Raw genomic sequence first — 26,266 nt, forward strand, 5'->3', positions numbered from 1 at the left:
GCCTCCTATGCCTCTGCTTTATAGATCTACTAGCAGCTCCCTCCTTTTTCTTCTTCTGAGCCTGCACACTGGCTGTTCTTTCCATCTTACTTCATGTAACAGCCTCCATAACTAGACGCTTGAGATCCTTGAGGGCAGGGACATATTTTCTTCAACTTATGTCCCCGGTGCCTAGAACAATGCTCTGCTCTTAGTAGGCATGAAGCAAATGTTTGTTGAATGAATTCATGAATGAATAAATTCTAATATGAATGACTGGGTGTCACCCAGCTTAAAAGTGATGAAGTAGTTGAGATTCCAACTCAATACCATTCATTTATTCAACAAAATTTTTTTTTTTTTTTTGGCTGCACGGTATGTGGATTCTATTTCCCTGACCAGAGATTAAACCTGTTCCCCCTGCAGTGGAAGCAGGGAGTCTTAACAACTGGACCACCAGGGAAGTCCTATTTAACAAATTATTTATTAAGCTTTTATTATAAGCCAGGTATGGGGCTAGGTGCTGGCTATATGGCACAGAACAACATGAACAGAATCCCTGCCCTCCTGGAGCTTATATGTTATCTGGTATAAAAATTCATGTCTTTTGCAAGTACACCAAACTCTATTGCAATGAACTTCACTACAGTCTATTTAAAGTGTCATGAAGCTGCCAGGATAACATGATGCATATTTCAGGGATGGGAAGTAAGTAAGTTTCAAATTCTAAGTGTGGTAGGAATTCAGAAAAAACGAAGTGTTAGGTATGAGGTGAGATTTGATAGGCCCTTAAAAACTTTTTTTTTTTTGGCCATATGGCTTGCAGGATCCTATTTCCCCAACCAGGGATTGAATTCGGGGCCCTGGCAGGGATAGCACTGAGTCCAAACCACTGGACCGACAGGGAATTCCCTTATTAAAAAGGAAGGAGAGTAGAGAACATGGGGAAAATGCAAGTATTGATAGAAAGAAGCATAGCACATTTATGGACACAAGAAGTCTGGATTCTGGATATTGAATGGGAAGATCAAGGGTTCTCTAATTGGAGTGGGGTATCTCTAAGGTATCTGGGGTATCTCTAAGGAGTTTTAAGAAAATCAATTCACAAATCCTCAACTTCCATGTGTTCTCTTTACCAAAGCTGCTTTCTTCCTTCACAGTTCCACCTCCCCTACTTGCAGTGGCAAGCAAGGTTCACCACTCACCCATCCAGTATCTTTTAGGAGTGGACAATTCAGAGGGGTCAAATTCCTGAAACACTAAACATAGCAACGATTCGAAATGCTAGTGTAGGACTGTGGGTGCTGAGAAAGTGAATGGCTCAAAAGTCAGACAAAAAATTCCTTTCGTTTTCAAGTCAGCAGGTTTCCAAATCTTTGCTTTCAAAACTTGGAAGGAGGGGCTTCCCTGGTGGCTCAGTGGTTAAGAATCTGCCTGCCAATGCAGGGTCACAGGTGCGAGCCCTGGTCCGGGAAGATCCCGCATGCCGCGGAGCAACTAAGCCCGTGCACCACAACTACTCAGCCTGTGCTCTAGAGCCCGTGAGCACCCACGTGCCTAGAGCCCATGCTCCGCGACAAGAGAGGCCACTGCAATGAGAAGCCCACACACCGCAAGGAAGAGTAGCCCCCCCGCTCACCGCAACTAGAGAAAGTCCGCGCGCAGCAACGAAGACCCAACACAGCCAAAAATAAATAAATAAAAATTTTTTAAAAAATGAAGTATAATTAATTTACAATGTTGTATTACTTTCAGGTGTACAGCAAAGTGATTCAGTTATATATATTCTTTTTCAGATTATTTTCCATTATAGGTTATTACAAGATATTGAATATAGATCCCTGTGCTATACAGTAGGTCTATCCATTAGTAGGTTTATCTATTTGTTCATGTATTTTTTAAAATAAATTTATTTATTTATTTTTATTTATTTATCTTTGGCTGCACTGGGTCTTCATTGCTGTCCATGGGGTTTCTCTAGCTGTGGCGAGCAGGGTCTAGTGTTCGTTGCGGTGTGTGGGGTTCTCATTGCGGTGTCTTCTCTTGTTGCGGAGCACAGGCTCTAGGCATGTGGGCTTCAGTAGTTGCAGCACGCAGGCTCAGTAGTTGTGGTGCTTGGGCTTAGCTGCTCCGCGGCACGTGGGATCTTCCCGGAACAGGGCTCACACCCGTGTCCCCTGCATTGGCAGGTGGATTCTTAACCACTGCGCCACCAGGGAAGCCCTGTTCATGTATTTTTAAGATGGATGATGGTGAACATCAAATCGCTATGGGTTCTGAGTCTTAGTCAATACATTTAAAAGGGTAATATAGTAGTTTTATATTAAAATATTAATGTTTATAAAATAGTAGAAATTACATCCATACTCTGCAACTACTAAGTTTTAAACTAATATGAAATATATTAGATGTCACCTTAAAAATGTACAAGGAGCTGCATTAGTTCTTATATATTCTTTTAGGGGTAGCGGGGCAAAAATTTTGAGGACTACTAACTATGAAGCCTGATTAGAGACATTCTTGGAAGCCAGGTAGTGTTTAAACTTGAGGTGGCACGCCAATTCCTAAGTCTTGGTTTTCTCATCTGTAAATGGGGTCCATTCCAGACTTTTTAACATTCTATGATGGGACACAGGAGGTGTTGCTGGTTGCAGTGTGACAGTGAAAGGAAGCTCACCCTGAATCCACATCAGGACTGGCATGAGAAGCTGTCGGTCTGGTGGGACATTATCGGGGGCAGAAGATATTTTACCGTCTTTTTTTTTTTTTGCGGTACGCGGGCCTCTCACTGTTGGGGCCTCTCCCGTTGCGGAGCACAGGCTCCGGACACGCAGGCTCAGCGGCCACGGCTCATGGGCCCAGACGCTCCGCGGCATATGGGATCTTCCCGGATCGGGACACAAACCCGCGTCCGCTGCATCGGCAGGTGGACTCTCAACCACTGCACCACCAGGGAAGCCCTGCAGTCTTTCAATTCCAGCGTTATAAAAGAACTCCTTTGTCCTTACAAACATCCTGGACAAAGGAGAGTGTATCCAATCTCTGATGCCTTCAGAGATACCTATAAGCTCCGGGGGCCATGTGGAAAATACAGCCACTGTGGCCCCAGGTCACCCCTGAGGGTTGAGGAGGTTGGGCAACTGGCTGGAATGTAAGTGGTTTGTTGCAAACTGTTGCCAGGATATGCAAGGCGCCTCTTCCTCACCATCAGTGTCTATCCAGGCCAAAGAGGTGCCAGAGGTGAAAGTTGCCTCTCTGGCCCCTGCTGTAGGTGAGAGGGGGAGGAAGAGGGACGCTGAGGAGGCCGTTTTCAGGAGGCTAAGGAGGCCTCCACCTGCTGGCTGGAGTTTGAAATGGCTGTGGAGGAGACCGGATCTAATTCAAAGCTGGTCTAGCCTTATTCCACACTGTAAGTTATTGTTAAGTTACACTGTAATTGGGCATCCGAGCAGGTTTTGGTAGCTGAGCTCTCTGGCTGGTCTGAAAAGGGTTGCAGAGGCTTGGCAGGGACCAACTTTTCCCACTGTGAGCTGTGCCTGTGGACAAATCCAATCAAAATGAAGATTTGGGGAAGCTGTGTTAGTCTGTTTTAGATTCAAGTAACAGAAACTAACTGATTTAAGTTTTAAATATATGTATAGGGCTTCCCTGGTGGCACAGTGGTTGGGAGTCCGCCTGCCGATGCAGGGGACACGGGTTCGTGCCCGGTCTGGGAGGATCCCGCGTGCCGCGGAGCGGCTGGGCCCGTGAGCCATGGCCGCTGAGCCTGTGTGTCCAGAGCCTGTGCTCCACAATGGGAGAGGCCACAGCAGTGAGAGGCCCGTGTACCGCGAAAATAAAAATAAAAAATAAAATAAAATATATGTACATATTTTTATATATCCGTTTAATATGAAAATGAAATGAGCTGAAAAATGTAGTATTTTAACAGTGCTCCCAGAATTTCTTTCAGGGAAGGAGCTGTCTTTATTAGGGGAAATGAGACTTTTAGGGAGGAGAAAGTGAAATCTCTAGGGCATGAGTGTTGGCAGGAACTCTAGCAATGAAGAGATGTGCCTGGAAAGCGGGAAGGATTTGTTTTCTTTCTGGAGAGAATGGGATAGAGGAGAGAATGGTGGGGCAGGGAGGAGAGGTAGTAATTTGGGAAAAGACCAGGCTCTAAGGAGTGAACAGCCAGTCAGAAAACCTCAACGCCGCCAGTGCAGAAAGGACTTTAAAAAAATGTCAGCTGTGTGAGTTTAAACTGTTTGCAATGCATCACGTGACCCTTCCCAGGGCCCAGAGCATCATAACATCTATACCCATGAATGTTTTGTGTGGGAAGAAGTGTGGGCAGTCCTCAGGAAGGGCTGAGTTGCATCTCTACATTTCTGAACTGTGTGACTGCAACAGCCTGGCAGAAGCTGGAGCATGGAGGCAGAGAGATTTAGGAGAATATAAATCCCTGAGAAATTTGCAGAAATCTTAGGGATGGCTTTGACTTCCACAACCCATTTTTTCTTCTATCTCAGAGGCAAGGAGGTTGACATCTGAATTACAAAAGTACTGCGCAGGTACTAAAGACTTGGGTTAAGAAGCGAGAACAGAATTTTCTACAACAGTAAGGAGGGTGCTCCCCATTTAGGTGGGCAAGTGTATTAGATAAATAGGAAGATAGGTAAGAAATCCAGAACCATAAATTTCTAGTTGCAGAAGCCTCTTGAGGGAGCAAAGCCCTTTTGTGAAAATTACAGGGAGCACAGCCATTTCCAGTGGAATTTGGATATCCAGGTTCTAACCTCAGCACTGCTTCTCACTGCAAGTCACGCACCTTTTCTGGGACAGTTTCTTCACTGGAAGTTTGAGGAGGCTGTACGAGATGATCTCTAAGTTCCCTTCCAGCTTTAAATTCTCTTTTGTGATACTTGCCAGACTTGCTTTACGGGCCCTGGAGATTCCTCCCCAGCTCCTTCTTGAGCTGCTGCGCCCTCGTCCCGCACCAGAGGGCGCTGCAGGCGGGCCCGGGGCAGCGTGCTGGTGGGCGGAGTGGCAGAATCAGGGGCGACTCTAGGAGGCGCGGTGATTGGCCGCGGCCGGGGCGGAAGGGGGCGTGGAGAGGGGAGGGGAGGAGCTGCGCGGTGACGTCACTCTTGTGGGGCGGGGCCAGGCGGCGCAGCGTGTGACGCCGCGGCCGCCGCGGCCGCCGCGGATCTGGGGATTAATGGGAAAAGTTTTGGCAGGAGCCGGAGGATCCTACGGAGCCTGCGGGACGGCGGCGGTGGCGCGGAGGGCAGCCAGAACAGGTCAGTCCGGGTCCGGGGAAGCGGGTAGGCAGGCAGCGGAGGGAAGCAGCGGGCCCGGGCTGAGGCGGGCAACGCGGCTGGGGCGGAAGGCCCGGCGGGGAGTGGAGTGGGGAGAGTCGCAGGGGTCGGCTGACGGAGCGGCTGCCGCTTCCTGTCGCTCTGGCCCGGGCGGGTCGCGGTCGTCCGTTGCTCTCCTGGCACCCCGCCCCGCTTCCCCTGCTCCCCCAGCCTTTGGACGCCTATCAATATTTGAGCCCGAACCACGGGCCTCCCCCAAACCCCCAGACTCTGTGCCCCCTTTTGGGCCTCGTGTCTCCGTCTCCTCCCACTTCTGTGTTCTGAGAGCCCCATCCCAGGCTCTAGGTCCTCTCCCACTACCCACCCTTGTCTCTGATCTCTTCTTTCATATCTTCTCTGGTGTCCCCAAATTCATTGCCCTCTCTACCCAGGGTCTCCTTGGAGATCTTCTCTGTCCCCCTCGTTATCCTTGTCTCCTGTCTTCGTCCTCCCATCCTTGACCTGTGTCTTCTCTCTCTTTTCCCATCCCTGTCCTCTCCTTCCCGCGTTGCCTGGCCCCTCTCAGTATCACCCCTCCCCACCATCTTCCTCGCGGTGTTACCGGGCTTTTTCAGCCCGTGCCTGCAATCCCTGTCTACCTAAGCCCCTCCTACCCAAGTTCCCCCCAGAAGCCCTGTTTTTGCCCCACTCTCTGATTTCTTTCCAATCAGCCATGCCCTCTGCATTCCTGTCATCCACCTCCCCTTCCTTCCCAGTTCCTTGCCTCTGCTTCTGGGAGAAGCATTAGCTGCAGACACTGCTTTCCCATGACCCGCATTTGAGATACCTGTGGAGTGGGCGTGTGGGTGTTCAGCCCCTGATTGAAGTAAGGCGCTGAATGTCTGAGGTAAATAGCAGGTAATGTTTGGTGGGAGAATTTACTGGGGTGTTGCATCAGGGATAATGTCCAATTTGTAGACCATTCTTCCAGTCTCAGCTTTCGTACTTCCCCTTTATGGGTCTGTTGACTTCCAGGAACCTTTGAGGAGAGACCAGCCGCTGAATTGGGTGTATGCCAGGGGTAGCTGGAGGCCTCATCCAACTCTTTTCCCCTTCCAGGAAACAGGGCTTTGTGGCTTTACACTCTGGATATACTGTACACCTTTAAACCATGATACCTCAGCCTATCTCTGCCCTGATTCCCACCCTTTACTCTATGCCCTATCTCAGAGAGCTAAGAGAAGTCTCCAGAATCTATGCCCCAGAGAATGCCTGTGGTCCTCAACCTTTTCCTCTGTACTGGCTCCAGAACATTTTTTTTCCTGTTTGAGTTTTGAAATAGATTGCCAGCCTGATAGCCCTGGGGCTGGCAGGTAGCTGTTCCTTTTGTTATTGGTGACTTGAACCACCTGCTGATTTTTCCCTCACGCATCTCTGAATGTGTCTGGGGCTTCTGATGTCGATAACTGAGCAGGTTCTCTTGAAGGTTCTTCTCCCTCTGTTTTCCTTGGGAGCTTCATTTCCTGTGGCTCTAAGAGAGAGAGGCTGACACTGAAGTCCTGTTCCCTTTGCCCAGGCGTAGCCAGTCAGTATCTGCCTGGACAGGTTGTGGGGCTGCATTAGGAAGATGGTGTCAGGAACTTGAGTTGCTTCCAGTCACAGAGATCATCCTCTTTGTGGCTAGAGAACCCACCACCTTCACGGTGCTTCTGGATCTTTAACCTTCTTGCCAGACTGAAAGTTCTCTACAGATGCGTTCAATTTGAGCTCCTTTATTTGGCGTTGGTCCCCTAGAGAGATCTTCAGGAAATAACATATCCTATATTTCTGCCCAATCTGATTTTGGAGGATTCTGAAAGCGTGACCCAGTCTCAGTTCAGAAATGAAGGCCTGTTGTTTCACCGGGCTCCAGGTTTCTAGGTCTCCTCTTTTGAGGATCGTGCTCTCTGTCTTTGAGCCAGAATTGGACACAGAATTGGCAGCCTTCAGGAACTGTGGTGGAGAGCCAACTGAAACAACCAGACCAGACTTTAAAGTTTTGGAACCCTCTTGTGCACAGACCCTTTTCTGTGAAAGGAGTAGGGTCGTGGATGGCTGAGCCAGTGCCCTCTCCACTAAAGCAGCACTTGGGCGGTGGGGGGAGTAGGGCAGACTGGACCAAAAGGGGGTCCTTGTTCCAATGGAAAACATCCCTTTGGGGCTTTAATGGGTCATTCTGATGAAGTTGGGGTTGTGTATTTGGTGGTGATTTAGTCCAGCCTGTGGCTCCCCAGGACTTTACCTGACTCTTTGGAGCCGTTTGCTACTCCTCTGTCTGCTTACCCATTGATAGCGCGCTCTACTGAGGCAGCAGGTGAGAAGGGCTTGAGAGGACGTCAGGCCCAGTCCTTGGGGAGCAGCTTGTGCACCAGAAGCTCTGGCCAGATAGCTTCTTGCAGTTTGTCCACCACGTCATCTTCCGCGTGGGTAGTCATGATCATCAGTTACCAAGTGCCCATTCGGTGACGTTTGCAGAGCTTGGGTCAGCCTGCCTCTCTTTTTCAAAGGGGTGGGCAGACAGGCCCCTGACATTATCCTACAGATGCTGTAGCCCATTAAGTCCTTAGTTTAACGAACTGCTCGTTTGTTTGGCTGCCTTTCTCCTTGCTTTCCTCCTCCTTTGGTGTGTGCCTCCACCCACTCAGGAAGAATTGCCTTCACTCAGCCTTCCAGCCTCACCTGTGGTCCCTCAGACCCCATCCCCCAGGGCCTGGTGAGAGGACAGCCATTGTTGGGCGCTGGCCTGGGAAGCTGGTAGGCCTCTTCTTTGGATAGAATGCAGATATCCTGGCTGTTGTGCAAGCTGTCCTCAGGGCTCATGGCTCCTGGCATGTCCTGGGATGGTGCAGCTTCTCTCAGGAGGGGCTGGCCCTGTCACTTCCAAAGGCTTCAGCTGTATTCTGTCACCAAATACAGAGGCCCACTCCTAGGGTGTTACCTGCAGACTGGGAAGCTAAACTACAGGCCCTCCTCTGTGCCTTTGGATCCAGAGGGAGGAGCCACTTGCAGCTGAGTTCTGTGGTGTCAGGAGAGCTAGGCACTTGCTTGAGCTTGGCAGGGAGGAAATGGCCCCTTGTATCAGGTTTCAGATATGTGGGTCTTCTTCCTTGGCATATGGTTCTTGGCCTTCACAGCTCAGAGGCTGGTGATTAGGGTGTGACTCCAGTGCCGTCTCTACTGGGCTTTGGTCAAAGAATCAAGCATGACTCAGGGCGTCTGCATTTAGGAGCTGCCACGTGTGGGGGGGTGTTGGGCTCTGGCTTCTTCTTCACCTTGCCAGCTCTTCCTGCCCCATGCTGATAGAATCAGGAAAGCCGGTGTCTGCTTACTTGGAAGTAAGCAGACTACTTCCAGGGTTGGGAAATATTTGCTGACTCAGGCTCAGAATCACAACATCTGGGGTGGTGGTAGGGGCAGGGGTGAGGGACAGAGGAGGAGCCAGCTTGCCTTAGGAGTACTCTCTGAGCCCTGATGTTTAATTATAATGTATCAGAGCTGCTTTTCTGACCCCTGGTGCCTCTCAGCTAAAGATGTTGGCTTTCTTTCTATCCCGCAGCGTTGCGTGGTGTTTTGGGGTATGCACGTGGTACTCACGCAGTGGCTTCTGTTCACCAACAGATGAGGACAGATGCACCAAAGAGGTAATCCCATTTTCCTTACCCAGGGGCCTCTGACAACTGACGGACACATCTCAGATGAAATGGTTTCACTAGCGCTGAGTCCCAGATCCCAGGAGCCTGTCACTGCATCTGGTACTTGCACATAGTGGGCACTTATTAAATAATTATTGATTCTATGGCTTATGTGGTTTTTTTTGAGGAGCATTAAGATTTTCACCTTTACACCCACTGAAACATAGACTCCATAAGGGCGGGGACTTATTTTGTTTCCTGTTGTGTCTAGGACAGTGTCTGGCAGAGAGGAGATGCTAAGTATTTGTTGAATGAATAAATGTACAGGGGCTTCCCTGGTGGCGCAGTGGTTGAGAGTCCGCCTGCCGATGCAGGGGACACGGGTTCGTGCCCCGGTCCGGGAAGATCCCACATGCCGCGGAGTGGCTGGGCCTGTGAGCCATGGCCGCTGAGCCTGCGCATCCGGAGCCTGTGCTCTGCAGCGGGACAGGCCACAGCAGTGAGAGGCCCGTGTACCACAAAATAAAAAAATAAAGAAAGAAAAAGAAATGTACAAACTTTCTTCTCTGCCCATATTATTTGGGTGCCAGGCCACAAAGATAGTGTCCATCTTTTTCTTTCATTTATATAACAAACGTTTTTGAGTGCCTGCTATGTGCCAGGTACATTACTAGGCACTTGGAAAATGATGACAGTGAAAAACCAGATTCTGTCCCTGTCTCATGGGTCTGTAGTTTGCTGGCATGTATGAGAGAGAGCTGGGCATGATACACGGAATTGTTTCTTCCATCTCTGCTGGGATATCGGGTCCTCACGAGAGTCAGAACAATGCTCTGTGCTTCGCATTGCTGTCTCCCTGTTTGCTCTCAGGATGCCTGGAGGTTTTGTAAACTCTCAGAAGGGGAGCTCCAGGGAATTTGATGTTCGTTGTCCCAGCTATCTGGGAAGCCAGGCCATGGTGGGGTCCCTGCTGGGGGCCAGGGGAAACGTGGGGCTCCTCTCTGATTTGTTTTAGTCTCTGAAGCTCAGTGGTTCTACTAGCTGTTTATGGGCTTCACTTCCCTTTCTCTGCCTTTAACACCCCGTGAGTTTTCCTGTTGCCAAACAGGGTGCTGAGCCCATGTGTCTGTCAGTCTGCGGGGGTCGGGTTGTTTGTGGATCTTGCAGGAAGGCCTGAGGCGGGGGCCCCTCCTGTTCTGAAACCCATACCAAGTTCTTTCCTCTGAAGGAAATGTGAAGGCGGAAGAAGGAGGGTTTGGGAGGCTTCTGAGGTTCTCTGAGAGGAGACGAGAGAGAAGCTCTCCCTGGGTAGGGAGAGCTGCTGCATTGACTCGGTTCGCTTTGTCGTTTGTTTGAGCAGCAGCTAGCCACAGTGGCACCTATTGGTCCATGTCCAGGGTCGGTTGTCCTGTTCATCCCTTAGCTTTGAGCTCCCAGCCCCAGCTAGAAGTTTTCTTTCTTAGTTTCCACTGGCAAAGATGAGGCTATAGCTTTATCAGATTTTTTCAGTGTTGATCTCAAAAAACTGGTGTTGTCATCTTAGTCTTTCCCATCTGAGGCACTTTTGTGGGCCAGGTGCTGTGACAGATGGTTTCAGACGTAGTCCTTGGCTGTCCCCATGGCCCAAGTGAGTGAAACCTAGTTGGTGAGAGAAGATATATGCACAGAAAGATTTTTTAGACATTAGAGACTCAGTGGGTACTAAAAGCATGGTGCTGTACAAGGATACTCATTTATAGGAGCAAGTCATCCCTGAGGATTGGCTTTGTTCCTGAAGAAACTGGGTGTCAGATTGGCCACCTTGAAAGAAAGCTGGTTTATTTTGAAGTCAACTTTATGCTCTTAAAAACTGTTAAGGGGACTTCCCTGGAGGCACAGTGGTTAAGCATCTGCCTGCCAATGCAGGGGACACGGGTTCAAGCCCTGGTCCGGGAAGATGCCACATGCCACGGAGCAACAAAGCGGGTGTGCCACAACTACTGAGCCTGTGCTCTAGAGCCCGAGAGCCACAACTACTGAGCCCGCACGCCTAAAGCCCATGTTCTGCAACAAGAGAAGCCACTGCAATGAGAAGCCCGCTCACTGCAACAAAGAGTAACCCCCACTCACTGCAAGTAGAGAAAGCCCGCACGCAGCAACGAAGACCCAACGCAGCCAAAAATAAAAAAATTTGTTTAAAAAAACTATTAAACAAAAAAATTGTTAAGGACCTCAAGAACTTTTGTTTACTGTATTAGAAATTAAAACTGAGGCAGTTTTAAAAATTACAAATTTATGAATTCATTTGATATAATAATAAATCCATTACATTTATCATAAATGACATTTTTAATGAAAAATAACTATTTTCCAAAACAAAAATGTTGAGAGGAGTGACATTGTTTTACATTTTTGCTAATGTCTGGTTTAATAGAAGAGAACTGGATTCTTATAACTGTTTCTGTGTTCAGTCTCTCTTTTTTTTTTTGCGGTACACGGGCCTCTCACTGTCGTGGCCTCTCCTGTTGCGGAGCACAGGCTCCGGACGCGCAGGCTCAGCGGCCATGGCTCACGGGCCCAGCCGCTCCGCGGCATGTGGGATCTTCCCAGACTGGGGCATGAACCCGTGTTCCCTGCATCGGCAGGCGGACTCTCAGCCACTGCGCCACCAGGGAAGCCCTGTGTTCAGTCTCTTTAAGTACATTGTTTTAGCTGAAGGATATGAAGAAAATCTGGCTGCACACAGATATGTAATTGAGAAGGAGAGGGATATTTTAATAGCTTTTGCAGATAATTGTGGATATTTTTCTTTGTTACTATACCAAAACTGGATGAGTGGTAGTTTCTTAAAGGTTAGTTGGAATGTGGAGTCTGAAATCTTATCAACAAACTTTTCATACTTTGTGACATTATAATCCATTGGCCCATCTGGCACTTTGAATGGATCTTTTACTTTGAATTGGTCATTGGGAAATAATTGGTTTACTGAGTTATATAGATCTAAATGTTGACATGCTTCATTTTACAATGTCAGTAAATCATACTAAGACCACTGCTCTCATCAGAAAAGCCTTTAAGTATTGGGAAGCTGTGAAGCTCACAACGGTGGATACAAGTTTTCCATAATTTGAATTTTCTCTTGAAAGCTTGCTTTTTATTGTTTGTAACATACTGTCAGTTTCTTTTCTTGAAGTGACAGTCTCACTTCATTCATTTCCAAGAGAAAGTTTGTCAAATACCCAATCTAAATAATCATAATTTATTTGTCTATTATTCTTTTCTTTCAAGTAAAAATGGTGTTTCATGAAAAAAATGGCTAGTTTAGCTTGCAACTCAAACAATTGCACAATTGCTTTTTCTTGAAACAATCATGGAACTCCTGTTTGTTTTGTTACATAGGATATTTAAAAGACATGTACTCCTGGAACTTCCTTGGTGGTCCAGTGGTTAAGACTCTGGGCTTCCACTGCAGGGGGCACAGGTTTAATCCCTGGTTGGAAAACTAAGATCCCACATGCTGTGTGGTGTGGCCTGAAAAAAAATAATAAATAAAAATAAAAGACATGTACTCAAGGGTCATGATTTAATAAAGTTAGTTTTTATTGGTTCATCTAGGACATTCTTAAGTGGAATTGGCACTTTATTATTTTTCATGATTCTGTGGGTTGACTGGGCTCAGCTGGGCAGTTCTCACTTGGGGTCTTTAATGTTGCTGTAGTCAAGTAGAGGCCAGGGCAGGAGTCATCTGAAGGCTCAGCTGGGCTGGTTGTCCACACTGGCTCCCTCACATGGCTGGCACTGATGCTGGCTGTTGACTAGGGTGCCCTACATGTGGCTTCTCCATGTGCCTTGTGCCTCTCACAGCATGGCAGCTGTTCTGAGCAGAAATATCCCAAGAGTGAGTGTATTGAGAGATCCAGGCATAAATTGCAAGGTTTCTTATGGCCTAATCTTGGAAGTCACACAATGTCACTTTGTGTTTTCTTGGTCATAGGACTGGCTCAGATTCAGGAGAGGGATACATAAGGGTATGAACAACAAGAGGCATGGTTCACTGGGAGGGAGAGAGGCCTCCTTGGAGACCAGCTACTACTTCTTTTTAGCATCCCTTATGTGAGGTAACCTGGCCTGTATATGAATACTTCCAGGAGAAAAGTGTTTTCTCACAATTTCCATTCCTGGAAACCACTGTTAGGAAATTCCTAGTAGGTTGATAGAAGCCATTTAATGCCAGGTGAGGGAATTTGTACTCTGTGTTCTTTGGGCAGTGGGTAGCCGTTGATGGTTTTAGAGCAAGGAGTGATTATGTTAATAGTGCAAAAAGGTGGATTAAATGGAGAAAGAATGAAGGTAGAGAGGTTAGGTAGGAGATTACTGCAGTAGTCTAAGTATGAGGAAATTCTTCCTCATATATAATCTGAGTTCCTCTGGTTGCTGTTAAAATTAATCGATTTTGAACTGTCAGCCACACTGATTAAGTACCCAGAGCATGGGTGGAGTAACACACACACGCACGCACACACGTGTTATTTAGGGTTGCTGATACACCAGAGGGCTCACAAAAATAAAAGGGCTCACAAAAATTAAAAGGCAACTAAATTTAGGTTTTATTGTCAAGACACATTAAAAAGTCAATCATAATTTATCAAATAAAAAGTAGGAAAAATAAAGCTTCATGTAACACCACTGACAGTGTTTCAAAAACACTTCAGTTTCAGTATCATAGACCATGAGGAAGTGAGGAGAAGAATGAGAAGAAAGAGGGGGACAAATGAAAGGGTGGTGGGGAGAGGGATAAAGAGGAGGAAAGAAGGGGATCGAGGGGGGAAACAGCAAAAAGAGTGATGGAGGATGAGGCTGGAGGAGCTGCTTGAGACCGAACAAAGCCTCCGCTCTCCGCGGGTCTCCAGCCTTAGCGTGGGGCTGGCTGCTTCTGCGGTTCCGGGGCCCTGGCCGCTGGGTTTTAGCACCTCGTCCTCCTGCCTTGTCTCTGTGACTCTTTGTGTCTGAAAAGATGCCTGGGGAAGCGCAGGAGCTGCGTTGGTGTTGGGCAGACCTGGGTGTCACTCTTAGCGCTCAGTGAGTGGGGTCATGACTTAGAGATCTAGGAACCTCGGTAAGTGCTGGTTTCATGGAGCCGAGGCTCTGGGGGTGCTGAGCTCAGGAGGAAGTGCCTTCCTGCACTGGTTCCCTCCCTGGTTGACACCGGGCCATGGCACTGGAAGCCCAGCCTGAGCACGGGAGTCTTCATCTGCTGCTCAACAGTTCCTGGGGTTCCAGGCAGTGCGTTGCCCTTCTTTTTCTTTCAAGTCCCATCTGCAAAGCCTGACTTCTCCCGGGCCTTGGCGTCATCTCAGCAGCTCTCCCGAGACCATTACTGAATTATCCACAGCTCATAGCCACTCAGTTTCGAAAGAGTTCTCCCATGGGGAGGGTCCTGAAGGGAGAGGCTCCCAGGTGTTATGGGGAAACGACCTCATGTTTAAGTTCATTTCTGTATTATTATATTGATAGGTACCTAAAAACAGATTTTCGTTTTCATTTGTAATCTGCTGTAACTCTTTGATCCTCGTCACTGCTTTTGGCACTTCCCTCATCCAAGAATTGTGACCTCAGCGGCGTGGAGTTTCTTGGTCACCGCTCTAATGGAAGTACAAGCCAGCTTTGCTCTCCCGGTGGCAGCAGGAGCCAGGCAGGCTGCCCTGCAGACACAGTCGTCTGCGGGCCCACTTGCCTGATAAACAGGCTGTCCTTGAACTTGCCAGAACCCAGAGCTCACTGATCATTCCTTTTTCCAAACAAGCACGCAACCCAGATGGGTTCTCAGAACCCTCCACCCCGGGCAAGTCTCATGGGAAAAAGCTTACCTGCCATCCCTGAACCCGAGCTTGTTCGTCTGACCCACACCATTTCTTTGCAGCTTCCCCTCCTTAAAAGCCTTCAGGACAGTCCAGAGATCCTGCTGGGTTCCCCTTGACCCTCAGCATGTGCATCCTGGGATGAATTTCTGAGTGGTCCATTGGGGACATCAGGTTGGAGAAGAGAAAACTACCCTTCTCTTCTAAGGAGGCCCTCCAAGGACCAAAATGCTCAGTTGCATGAAAATAACTCCCCACTCCCTAGTTACAGCAAAAGAAAGGCTCTGGCCCAGGACCTTGCCGAGACTCCCGATCTGACTCTTCTTTCCAATGGACCAGAGGTCTGAACTGTGTTTCTCCCAAACTCTTGGTGCCTGTCTTTCGTGGTGATGGACTGGGTAGTGGCCCCCAAAGATATCCAGACCATAATCCCTGGATCCTGTGGATGCTGCCTTGTATGGCGAAATGGACTTTGCAGATGCAACTAAGTTAAGGAACTTGAGGTGGGGAGATTATCCTGGTGGGCCCTAAGTGCAATCACAATTGTCCTTTGAAGAGGGAGGCAAAGGGAGATCTGATACAGAAGAAGGCAGAGTGGCTACTGCAGCAAGGTCTGCTGGCTCTGAAGATGGGGGAAGAGGCCAAGGAATGCAAGGAATGCAGCTCTGTACGCTGGAAAAGGCAAGGATACAAGTACTCCCCTAGAACCTCTGGAGGAAGTGCGGCCCTGCCAATACCTTGATTTTGGTCCAGTGAAACTAATTTTGGATTTTTGACCTTCAGAATTCTAAGAGGATAAATGTTTTGTTTTAAGCCACTAAGTTTGTGGTAATTTGTTACGGTGGCAACAGGAAACTACTACAGGGGTCATCCGTCTCCAAGCACAGGGGGTGACTTGGCTGATCCTTGTTCTTATTTTAAGGCAGTCTTAGAGCATCCTTTTCATGGCAGTTGGAGATTCTAGGTCCAGACTTTCTGCAAACTAATATTTAAGACAATATGCTCTCTGGGGGAATCTTTTCGGGAGTTCTTGGGAGCAAAAGAGAAGGCCTCAGATAGCATCTGCTCCTTGCTTTTGGAGCTCCCCCACACCTTTACTCAGATGGTAATAGTTTCTTTCAGATTGTTGAGGATCCAGGATTAGCTTAAATCTGACTCCAATTCCATCTTTCTCTCCATTCTCCTTCCTTCCATTCATTCAGTGGGTACTTATTGGGTACCTCCTACATGCTAGGCTCTGTTCTAGGCACTAGGGATGTAGGAATGAACAAAGCAGATAAACAGATCTCCTGCTCTCATGGTAGTTGTGCTGGGGGAAGGGGAGGGAGCCAGAATTAAGTAAATAGCATGTCAGATGGTGAGAAATGCTGTATGGAAAAATAAAGTAGGAAAGAGGTCATGGCAGTTTTATTTATTTTTTTTTTTTATTTTATTTTTTTTTTTAGTTTTATTTATTTATAAAAATTTTTATTTAGTTATTTTCATTTACTTTTGACCGTGTTGGGTCTTCATTGCTGCGCGCAGGCTTTCTCTAGTTGCGGTGAATGGGGGCTGCTCTTCGTTGCGGTGCACGGACTTCTCATTGCGGTGGCTTCTCTTGTTGTCGCTCACAGGCTCTAGGCGTGCAGGCTCAGTAGTTGTGGCGCACGGGCTTAGTTGCTCTGCGGCACGTGGCATCTTCCTGGACCCGGGCTTGAACCCGTTTCCCCTACATTGGTAGGCGGGTTCTTAACCACTGTGCCACCAGGGAAGTCCAGTGGCAGTTTTAAATAGAGGGCTTGAGGAAGGCCTTGCTTAGAAGGTTATATTTGAGCTGAAAGAGGAGAGTGAGCCACGTGTGGGAAGAATCTTAAGAGGCAGAGGGAAAGCAAGTGCAAAGGCCCTGAAGCAGGAACATGGCTGGTGGGTTGGAGGAAGAGTCAGGAAGTCAGGTGGCTGGAGCAGTGAGGGAGGAAGAGAATGGGAGATGAGGTCAGAAACATGATTGGGGGCCAGATCACCATTGACCCTGAAATACTGTAAAATCTCTCTACATGGCCCATCCTTCCTTCTTCCCTCCCTCCCTTGCTTCCTTTCTTCCTTCCTTCCCCTCTCCCTCCTTCCCTCCCTCCTCTCACCATCTTTCTGCCTTTATGTTTGTGTTCATCAGTTCCTTTCTGTAGAATGTTTATCACATGGTACCTATGGGGTATCAGCAGATAAACATAGGCAGCTTAAAACATTAGAAGAGGGGAAAAAAGCACCCTCCTTTTTCTGATAATAAAAGCAGTTCCACTGTCAGTGCAGGTATGGAACTGTGTGCCTAGAAAGACAGCTCTGGGGTGGTTTCTGGGGGTCCTCACTTCCCTCCCCCTCCTCCTCAGCCCCATGAGGATCTCAAGGCCTCAAGGCTGTCCCCGCCCCCCGCCCACCGTCTACCCAGTGTGGATCCCACCGTTGGCCACCTAGAATGCTTTCTTAACAGCCCCCTCGTCTCCCTGCCCTTCCCTGCCCGGAGCAGCACCACAGCCTGGCTTCATCCCTACGCTCAGCCAGGTGCCTGGGGGCTGCCCAAGAAAGGAGGAGCACGTGAACCGGTGCCACTGCACGTTTATGGCCATCACCTAGGCTCCCAGCATTCATAGGCCCCCCCACGTCCCTGAGCCACTGATTCTCTCGTTCCTGGGAGTGGCCATTCCAAACCTCAGGACTCTTCCTCTTCTAGGTCCTCACAGTGTGGCTGGGATTTCTAAGAAACAGATTCCAAAAGGTCAAGTAAGTCCAGCTTGAAAAGTCACTCTCCCTGGATAGTGACCCTATGACAGTTCAGGTGCTCTGGCAAGCTTCCAGAATGACACTTGGTCAGCTTCACTGTCATCTAGGGGCCAGGTACAGATCGTCTCCATGGATTAAATCCTCCATGCCTGTGTCTCCGATTTTATAGTTAGTCCTAGGTGACTCTGTCCAGAGCTTGTTTTAAATAATGGCACCAAATAGATTGTCATTGAAAACATGAAAAATCTTTGGTAATAAACAAAATGACCAATAATAATTTCGATCTCCCAAGTGAAAATCACTAGGTAAATAAATCCCCAAACTGCAGACTGCATCCAATCAACATTGTATTAATCTCGCCCTGCTTATATTCTATTATAGTGTGATTCCTGTGACTTCTTTTTGGCCTCTTAACACCCCAGTGTATTTACAGCACTTACTTACAGTTTGCCTTTCATAATCCTTGCAGTGTGTCACCTTTTAGAAAAATATTTTGTCTGTTTTCTAGCCCATTCCCTGATCCAGGTAGCATGTCTGCACTCAGGCCCAGGCCTGCCTCTGTCCCCAGCAAGCCTAGGGTGGCCTTGTCCTCTGCACTACCAGGACCCTGTGTTTTGGACTCACTTTTCTATCTCCAGCCTGGCACCATGTAGATAACCACGGAGTACCTCTCACGAGCTGGTTCCAGCTCTCCCAGGGCTTCGCCCATGTGCTGCTTCCTCTCTGCGGACTGAAGCCTGAACCTTGCCTTCCTTTCTGCTTCCTGCTTCCGTCTTGAGAAAGAACCAGTCCATCCATCCTATGTTCTCTATGAGTCAGAGACCTTGCTGAGTCACAGGGGAGCAGCCTACCTTTCACGGTCACGTCCTCAGTCCTGAGGGGTGTTCATTAGCCACCATCAAAGTTCTTCTCCCTAGAAACTGGCTCCTTGAGGGGCAAGTACCTTGCGCAGAGAGGCTCACCAAGCACTTGTTGGATGGAAGGGTGGTAGATGGCCAGCCTAAGTGGCCCTCTTCCCACAGAGTGGCCCTGGCACTATCCTACCCCAGAGCCGTCTGGGAAGTTGTCAGAAAGCTGATGTGTTCCCTCTAGGACCCCTTCCGCAGTTGTTGCCCCTCCCTTTGGTTGAGGCTCAGTGGAGACAACTGAGATTTTTGGCTTTGGCAGTTTTTCTCAATTGCCTCCTCCCTGCTTCCTCCACTGGGGGTCTAGTAAGGCTCTCTTCTCACACTTCTCTCTGGCTTGGCACCTGCCGTGGTATATTATGGTGGAGTTACTGCCTGCATGCTAGCCTCCGACATTGGACTGTGGCTTGTTCAGGAGCTGGGCTCACCTGTATCTAATCCCCTTCCATCCCCAGCAAAAGTCAGTAGACACCAGTAGCTGAGTAGAGTATGGCTCTCATGTGTTGAATGCACTGTGCTAATCACTTGACATGCATCACTTTGTTTAATCCACATACCCTGAGAGGTAGGAATCATAGTACCCCTTCCACAGATGAGAATGCTAAGGCCCAGACTGGTTAGGAAAGTTGCCTGAAGCTGCACAGCTAATACGTGACAGAGCTAAGATTTGAACCCAGGTGAGTGAAGCCCGCTTCTTTGATCGCCATATAGCAGGGCCTCCCCACAAAGGGGTGGCTGGCCGAATCCAATTCTTCCAGCTTCCAAAGTACCTGCCTGACTGGCCAGACTAACGTTGGCTTCAGAGAACACTCCCTGTTTTCAAGCACAGCGGAGTCTCTTGTTGGCCACTGGGCAGAAGCAAACTGTTGGCAGGCTTTGGGATCCCCTGCAGAGCCTCATTCCAGGTCAGCGGGCAGAGGAGGCCCTGAGCATGACTGTGCTTAGTGGCTCCCTGGATCTGCTCCAAGGCAGTGAGCAAACCCCCTAGAACCGTAAGAAATAACCAGCCAACTGGTGGGCCAGGCATGTAGGGTGAGAGGGACTTGTAGGAGCAGAAAACAATCACTGCTCCAAGTGATTAATCAGCCCGCTTCCAGCCTGGTGAAGGGAGAGGAGAAAGAGAAGATGGCCCAGGTGTGCACATATGGAGAGAAGGGGGGAAGGGAAATTGCCTTTATTCAGATTCTCCCTTGGGCCAGGCATTACCCCATGGAGGAGCTCACTCGCCCTCACACCAGCCTGCAAGATGTGGGTATTGGATGAGGAGGTATAGGATCAGAGTTGAACAATTTGCTCAAGTCACACAACTGACAAATGATGGAGCTGGGGTTGAGCCCTTTGGAGCCCTTATTCTTCTCAATTCAATGACTGTGCTTTCCCTGCTTATGTCCCCTTAGCCTGGGCTTTCCAGGCATGTACGAACGGGTGCAAGTAGGCATCCTCAGGCTGTGAGCAGAGGCAGTAGGAGAGTCGGGGCTCTTGGCACCTGTCCTGTTCAGACGGGCCCTACCTAGACCAGCAGGACTTACTGGGCTGAAACCAGCAGTGGCATTACTTTTTTCTCCTTTCTTGTACCTTGTCATCCCTGCGTTACTTTTAGAGAGCTGTATTTATTTCTGCTCCCACTTCCTCACTGGAGGCAGGGGTTGGGGTGCAGAGAAGGTTTTGGGAATCAGAAGAGGTAAGCATAAGGGACATCTCAGTGGGGGCCTTGCCTGGGCTCTGGGGGTGGTTAGGGCCTCTCCTCCGCCCAGCTGTAGGCGCAGGGGCCCTGTGGATTGTGGAGACCTGGGAAACTCTCTTTTCTGGGATGTGGATCTGGTGCTTGAGCACAAGAATTTCCCTGTGTGTGGTTTTTAATTTATTTTAAAATGTTTTAATTATATAAATAATAGTTATTCATTATAGACAGTTGGAAAATACAGATAAGCCCTGAGAAGAAAATAAGTCATACGCCCAAGCACCTGAGGTCAATTAATCTACAACAAAGGAGGCAAGAATGTACAGTGGAGCAGAGACAATCTCTTCAACAAGCAGTGTTGGGAAAACCGGACAGCCACATGTAAAACAATGAGATTAGAACATTCACTCACACCATATACAAAAATAAACTCAAAATGGTTTAAGGACCTAAATGTAAGACCTGAAATCATAAAACTTATAGAAGAGAACATAGGCAGAATACACTTTGACATCAATCATACCAGTATGTTTTTGGAATAGTCTCCTAAGACAAAAAATAATAATAATAATAAAAGCAAGAATAAACAAACAGGGCCTAATTAAACAGCAGAGGAAACCATCAACAAAACGAAAATATAACCTATGGAATGGGAGAAAATATTTGCAAATGATATGACTGACAAGGGTTAATACCCAGAATATATAAACAGCACATACACCTCAATATCAAAAAACAAACAACCCAATCAAAAAATGGGCAGAAGACCTGAATAGACATTTTTCTAAAGAAGACATACAGATGGCTAACAGGCACCTGAGAAGATGCTCAACATCACTGATTATTAGAGAAATGCAAATCAAACTACAATGAGATGTCACCTCACGCCTGTCAGAATGGCTATCATTAAAAAGTCTACAAATAACAAATGTTGGAGAGGAGGTGGAGAAAAGGGAATCTTCCTACACTGTTGGTGGGAGTGTAGATTGGTGCAGCCACTGTGGAAAACAGTATGGAGGTTCCTCAAAAAACTAAAAATAGAACTACCACATGATCCAGTAATTCCACTCCTGAGACTATATCCAGAAAAGACAAAAGCACTAATTCAAAAAGATACATGCACCTCAATATTCATAGCAGCATTGTTTACAATAGCCAAAACATGGAAGTGCCCATCAACAGAGACATAAGTGCCCATCAGCAGACAAATGGATTAAGAAGAATGGTATACATTTACAATGGAATATTACCCAGACATAAAAAAGAATGAAATTCTTCCATTTGGAGCAATGTGGATGGACCTAGAGAATCTTATACTTCGTGAAATAAGTCAGACAGAGAAAGACAGATGCTGTGGGACATAACTTATGTTTGGAATCTGAAAAATAATACAAATGAATGTATATGCAGAACAGAAACAGACTCACAGATATAGAAGACAAATTTGTAGTTACCAAATGGAAGAAGGAAGGGAGGAAGGACAAATTAGGGGTATGGGACTAAAAGATACAAACTACTGTGTATAAAATAGATAAGCAACAGGGGTATATTGTATAGCATGGGGAATTATAGCCATTATCTTGTAATAAATTATAATGGAATATAATCTGTAAAAATACTGAATCACTGTGCTGTACACACAAAACTAGTATACTATTGTAAATCAACTATATTTCAATTAAAAAAATAAATTTTAAAAGTCATACATAGGGAATTCCCTGGCAGTCCAGTGGTTAGGACTTGGTGCTTTCACTGCCATGGCATGGGCTCAGTCCCTGGTCGGGAAACTAAGATCCTGCAAGCCACGTGGCATGGCCAAAAAAAAAAAAAAAAAAAAATCATACGTAATCAATGCCATCTATAAGCAACTGCTATAAAATTTAATCTCTGTTCATTCATTCATTTATCTATCAATTGATTATTATTTTTGGATGAAGAATGTGGATAACGATCTCACAAGCCAAGGACTGTATTCTTTTAGATTTTACTATGACTGTGTATACCTATTCTTTTTTCTTTCAAAAATGGTATATTTTTTAGTTTTGTGACCTGCCTTTCCCATTTTTCAGGTGGTTTCATTATGTCTCTGTTTACTCTCTGACCTTCCTTGCCTTTTGTGAGTGAGCAAAGAAAGGCATTTTGCCCAAAGGGAGGCATTTGGGAAGAGCCATCTGGTTATTTCTTGGTGTAGTTGCTTAAAGTGTGGACGGCAGAGAGGTGCATGAAGTGTGTGTCTGCCTCTCCCCATCCATGTTTCTCGCTACCTATCTTCCATCTGCTCTCCCTACCCACCCCTCTGCCTTTTTTTTCCTTCCATACAAACCCAGGAAAGGATACTGCCTCCAGTCTGAAGGTTTCTTTTCATGGTTTTTAGAGAAAAACCTCTCAGGAGCTCAGAAAAAAAGGTACACAGAGTGGAGACGGGAAAGGTCGTGCCTAAGCTGGGGTGGGGTCTTGGGAAGAGTGACCAGGAGGAGGGCCCAGGTCCCTGACTCTGTCTTGAAGCAGTGAGAAGAAACTGGGTGTTAGGTTTGGGGGGCATAGCAGGTGGCTGTGGGGCCTTCTTGCAAAGACAGTGACCAAGATGACCAGGAGGAGGCCTGGAGATTATATAAGGGGCCCGGATAAAGGCCGGAAATAGGAGACAAGGAATTGTATCTTGACAGGACACTCTTCTCCACCCAGGCCCTGCTCTTTCCATGAACCTCTGCTGGTCTGCTTTCCCTACCTGGCCGTGGCCAGGCCAGATGGTTTCACAGGTCTGGCAGACCCAGCCACCATGCCCTACTGACACCTCTGTGCCAGCAGCTGCTCCATGGCCCCTCCCTGGCCAGTAGGTAGGGATCTGCACATGTAGTCAGGCATGGGGAAGATGTTCCCATCATCCTCAGAATTGGCAGCTCAGATTCCATTCTAGAAAAACAGCTCAGAGCCAGGGAGAAAATGGAAGCTGGGGTGGTCTGGGAGGAACAAGCGATGCCTCCCCTTTACTTCTTACTGAATAAATGGGGTCTCTGGCCGTAGGTGAGGAGAAGGCCTCTGAGCCCTGAGGATGAGTGAAACTTGGCATCTCAGCTTTTTTCTGGGCTTCTCTGGTCTGCACGCAGGCTGGTGTTTCATGGCGGGGCCAGGAATCCATGCTTATGAACAGGATGATTTCCATAAGCTGTGTGTTCCTCACTGGATCATACTTGTTTTCCTGTGGATCCCAGTCCTGGTGAGACCCGGCAGCCACCCGCTGGGCTGCAGAGCAGGGTAGCTTCCTGTGGGGCCCCTCGAAGCCTGCACTGCTCCTCTCCCTTCCTCCACTCCTGAGCTATAATTAAGTTCCTATATGAAACCGTATCCCTCAGCTGACACACACTTGTAACCGCAGTCCTGGTCACTGGGCAGCTCCTCTGGGGTGACTCCAGGGTCTGGTGTTTCAGCCTCCAGACAGTCTTGGGTAGGTCTGAGTAGGTGGTGGGAACCCACCAGGAGAGGCGTGGGTCCAGTGAGGCAGGAGCAGGCCTTGCCCAAGAGGCAGAAAGTGGGGAGTCAAGGGGGAGATGAAGGGCTGGTGAGCAGCCAGAGTGCAGCGCACACAGAGGTGGAGGCCAGGACAGGCAGCCTTGCAGGGCAGGAGGGCATGGACAGGGCCAAGGTTCTGAGTCACCAAGCCACGAGGCAGAATGTAATCAATCTGTTTTATTTTATACTCTGCATATTTCTGTAGTATTGTAAAATTGAGATATACTTCCCATAATGTAAAATTCACCACTTTAAAGTATACACTTTAGGTTTTTGGTAGATGTACCGTGTTGTACAATCATTGCCACTATCTAATTCCATAACATTTTTATCACCCCCAAACAAACCCTGTACCTATTAGTACTTAGTCCTAATACCGTCTTCCCCTCATTGATTCCCTGGCAACCACTAATCTACTATCCTCTGTGGATTTCCCTATTTTGGACATTTCCTATAAATGGAATCATACAATATGTGGTCTTTTGTATCTGGCTTCTTTCACTTAACATAATGTTTTCAAGGTTCATCCATGCTGTAACATGTAGTGGTACTTCATTCCTTTTTATGGCTGAATAATATTCCTTTGTATCCTCTGGGTTCTTTTCCATTTTTTTGGCTTCTATGGACACTCATTTACAGACTCTTGTGTAGACATATGCTTTAAGTTCTTTTGGGATTATACATAGGAGTAGAATTGCAGGGTCATGGTAACTTTCTGTTTAATATTTTGAGGAACTACCAAACTGTTTTCCAAAGTGCCTGCATCATGCCCTCACTCACTTATTGTTTGTTTGTTTGTTTATGTATTATGTTTATTGGCTATTTATTTATTTTTAATTATAAAATATATATAACATAAAATTTGCCATTTTAACCTTTTTTTTTTTGCAGTACGTGGGCCTCTCACTGTTGTGGCCTCTCCCGTTGCGGAGCACAGGCTCCGGATGTGCAGGCTCAGCGGCCGTGGCTCACGGGCCCAGCCGCTCTGCAGCATGTGGGATCTTCCCAGACCGGGGCACGAACCCGTGTCCCCTGCATCGGCAGGTGGACTCTCACCACTGTGCCACCAGGGAAGCCCTAACCATTTTTTAAATGTACATTTCAGTGGCATTAAGTACCCTCACATTGTTGTACAGCCATCACCACATCCATCTCCAGAACGTTTTTTCTTCTTGCAAAACTGGGAATTCCCTGGTGGTCCAGTGGTTAGGACTCTGTGCTTTCAATGCCAGGGGCCCGGGTTCAGTCCCTGGTTGGGGAACTAAGATCCTGCAAGCCACGTTGTGCAGCCAAAGAAAAAGAAGAGAAAAGAAAAAAAAAGACCATCTTGCAAAACTGAAACCGTACCCATGCTTGCTTTGGCAGCACATACACTAAAATTGGAATGATACAGAGAAGATTAGCATGGCCCCTGTGCAAGGATGACACGCAAATCCATGAAACGTTCCATATTTTTAAGATGATACAAATGGAGAGATATTACCATGTTTTTGGATTGGAAGAATCAACATTGTGAAAATGACTATACTACCCAAAGCAATCTACAGATTCAGTGCAATCCTTATCAAACTACCAATGGCATTTTTCACAGAACTAGAACAAAAAAATTTCAGAATTTTTATGGAAACACAAAAGACCCAAATAGCCAAAGCAATCTTGAGAAAGAAAAACAGAACTGGAGGAATCAGGCTCCCTGACTTCAGACTATACTACAAAGCTACAGTAGTCAAGACAGTGTGGTGCTGGCACAAGGGCAGAAATATAGATCAATGGAATGGGATAGAAAGCCCAGAGATGGACCCACACACATATGGTCACTTTATCTTTGATAAAGGAGATAAGAATATACAATGGAGGAAGGACAGCCTCTTCAATAAGTGGTGCTGGGAAAATTGGACAGGTGTATGCAAAAGAATGAAATTAGCACACTCCCTAACACCATACCCAAACATAAACTGGAAATTGATTAAAGATCTAAATGTAAGGCCAGACACTATAAAACTCTTAGAGGAAAGCATAGGCAGAACACTCTATGACATAAATCACAGCAATATCCTTTTTGACCCACCTCCTAGAGAAATGGAAATAAAAACAAAAATAAACAAATGGGACCTAATGAAACTTAAAAGCTTTTGCACAGCAAAGGAAACCATAAACAAGAGGACAGCCCTCAGAATGGGAGAAAATATTTGCAAATGAAGCAACTGGCAGGGGATTGGTCTCCAAAATATACAAGCAGCTCATGCAGCTCAATATCAAAAAAACAAACAACCCAATCCAACGATGGGCAGGGGACCTGGATAGACATTTCTCCAAAGAAGATATACAGATTGCCAGCAAACACATGAGGGGATGCTGGACATTACTGATCATTGGAGAGATGCAAATCAAAACTACAATGAGGTGTCACACCTCACACTGGTCAGAATGGCCATCATCAAAAAATCTGCAAACAAAAAAAGCTAGAGAGGGTGTGGAGAAAAGGGAACCCTCTTGCACTGTTGGTGGGAATGTAAATTGATGTGGCCACTATGGAGAACAGTGTAGAGGTTCCTTAAAAATCTAAAAAAAACCTACCACATGACCCAGCAATCCCACTACTGGGCATATACCCTGAGAAAACTATAATTCAGAAAGTCATGTACCACAG

General features: G+C 47.2%; 1 protein-coding gene and 1 non-coding gene across 3 annotated transcripts in view; both read left to right on the forward strand.

Moving 5' to 3' along the window:
- Positions 1 to 5,104: 5,104 nt before the first annotated feature.
- PPARD (peroxisome proliferator activated receptor delta) overlaps positions 5,105 to 26,266 on the forward strand; it is a 77,131-nt gene continuing 55,969 nt past the window's right edge. Inside the window, exons 1-2 of one of the 2 annotated variants that reach the window (XM_032648604.1) lie at positions 5,105 to 5,261; positions 8,854 to 8,938. The gene's annotated coding sequence lies outside the window, so the exon portion shown is untranslated. The remainder of the gene's footprint in view (positions 5,262 to 8,853; positions 8,939 to 26,266) is intronic. The other variant, XM_032648605.1, reaches the window with a different exon arrangement.
- On the forward strand, positions 24,970 to 25,072 carry LOC116762994. Its single transcript, XR_004352411.1, has one exon. It is a non-coding gene; the product is annotated as a U6 spliceosomal RNA (small nuclear RNA).

The sequence above is a fragment of the Phocoena sinus genome, chromosome 11, assembly GCF_008692025.1.
Source record: "Phocoena sinus isolate mPhoSin1 chromosome 11, mPhoSin1.pri, whole genome shotgun sequence".
In the NCBI taxonomy this organism is placed as follows: Eukaryota; Metazoa; Chordata; class Mammalia; order Artiodactyla; family Phocoenidae; genus Phocoena; species Phocoena sinus.